The sequence below is a fragment of the Carcharhinus amblyrhynchos genome, unplaced genomic scaffold (assembly GCF_965287045.1).
Source record: "Carcharhinus amblyrhynchos unplaced genomic scaffold, sCarAmb.v2.hapA chromosome_1135, whole genome shotgun sequence".
Taxonomy (NCBI): domain Eukaryota; kingdom Metazoa; phylum Chordata; class Chondrichthyes; order Carcharhiniformes; family Carcharhinidae; genus Carcharhinus; species Carcharhinus amblyrhynchos.
Window position 1 is genome coordinate 35,001 of NW_027650875.1, and position 2,262 is coordinate 37,262.

The following is a 2,262-nucleotide window of genomic DNA, read 5'->3' on the forward strand; positions in this document are numbered from 1 at the left end:
GTATCAATCCAAACTAATCCCACTGCCCCCCGCTCTCTCCCCATAGCCCTGTATCAATCCCAAACTAATCCCACTGCCCCACTCTCTCCCCATCGCCCTGTATCAATCCCCAAACTAATCCCACTGCCCCACTCTCTCCCCATCGCCCTGTATCAATCCCCAAACTAATCCCACTGCCCCGCTCTCTCCCCATAGCCCTGTATCAATCCCCAAACTAATCCCACTGCCCCCGCTCTCTCCCCATAGCCCTGTATCAATCCCCAAACTAATCCCACTGCCCCACTCTCTCCCCATAGCCCTGTATCAATCCCAAACTAATCCCACTGCCCCACTCTCTCCCCATAGCCCTGTATCAATCCCCAAACTAATCCCACTGCCCCCCGCTCTCTCCCCATCGCCCTGTATCAATCCCCAAACTAATCCCACTGCCCCACTCTCTCCCCATCGCCCTGTATCAATCCCCAAACTAATCCCACTGCCCCGCTCTCTCCCCATAGCCCTGTATCAATTCCAAACTAATCCCACTGCCCCGCTCTCTCCCCATAGCCCTGTATCAATCCCCAAACTAATCCCACTGTCCCGCTCTCTCCCCATAGCCCTGTATCAATTCCAAACTAATCCCACTGCCCCGCTCACTCCCCATAGCCCTGTATCAATCCCCAAACTAATCCCACTGCCCCACTCTCTCCCCATCGCCCTGTATCAATCCCCAAACTAATCCCACTGCCCCGCTCTCTCCCCATAGCCCTGTATCAATCCCCAAACTAATCCCACTGCCCCACTCTCTCCCCATCGCCCTGTATCAATCCCCAAACTAATCCCACTGCCCCGCTCTCTCCCCATAGCCCTGTATCAATCCCCAAACTAATCCCACTGCCCCCCGCTCTCTCCCCATAGCCCTGTATCAATCCCAAACTAATCCCACTGCCCCCCGCTCTCTCCCCATAGCCCTGTATCAATCCCAAACTAATCCCACTGCCCCACTCTCTCCCCATCGCCCTGTATCAATCCCCAAACTAATCCCACTGCCCCACTCTCTCCCCATCGCCCTGTATCAATCCCCAAACTAATCCCACTGCCCCGCTCTCTCCCCATAGCCCTGTATCAATCCCCAAACTAATCCCACTGCCCCCGCTCTCTCCCCATAGCCCTGTATCAATCCCCAAACTAATCCCACTGCCCCCCGCTCTCTCCCCATAGCCCTGTATCAATCCCCAAACTAATCCCACTGCCCCGCTCTCTCCCAATAGCCCTGTATCAATCCCAAACTAATCCCACTGCCCCGCTCTCTCCCCATAGCCCTGTATCAATCCCAAACTAATCCCACTGCCCCACTCTCTCCCATCGCCCTGTATCAATCCCCAAACTAATCCCACTGCCCCGCTCTCTCCCCATAGCCCTGTATCAATCCCCAAACTAATCCCACTGTCCCGCTCTCTCTCCATAGCCCTGTATCAATCCCCAAACTAATCCCACTGTCCCGCTCTCTCCCCATAGCCCTGTATCAATCCCAAACTAATCCCACTGCCCCACTCTCTCCCCATAGCCCTGTATCAATCCCAAACTAATCCCACTGCCCCGCTCTCTCTCCATAGCCCTGTATCAATCCCCAAACTAATCCCACTGTCCCGCTCTCTCCCCATAGCCCTGTATCAATCCCAAACTAATCCCACTGCCCTACTCTCTCCCCATAGCCCTGTATCAATCCCCAAACTAATCCCACTGTCCCGCTCTCTCCCCATAGCCCTGTATCAATCCCAAACTAATCCCACTGCCCCCGCTCTCTCCCCATAGCCCTGTATCAATCCCCAAACTAATCCCACTGCCCCGCTCTCTCTCCATAGCCCTGTATCAATCCCCAAACTAATCCCACTGTCCCGCTCTCTCCCCATAGCCCTGTATCAATCCCCAAAATAATCCCACTGCCCCACTCTCTCCCCATAGCCCTGTATCAATCCCAAACTAATCCCACTGCCCCCGCTCTCTCCCCATAGCCCTGTATCAATCCCAAACTAATCCCACTGCCCCACTCTCTCCCCATAGCCCTGTATCAATCCCCAAACTAATCCCACTGCCCCACTCTCTCCCCATAGCCCTGTATCAATCCCCAAACTAATCCCACTGCCCCCCCCGCTGCTCTCTCCCCATAGCCCTGTATCAATCCCCAAACTAATCCCACTGCCCCCCCGCTGCTCTCTCCCCATAGCCCTGTATCAATCCCCAAACAAACTTGTTGAAGTTGTACAAGACATTGGTAAGGCC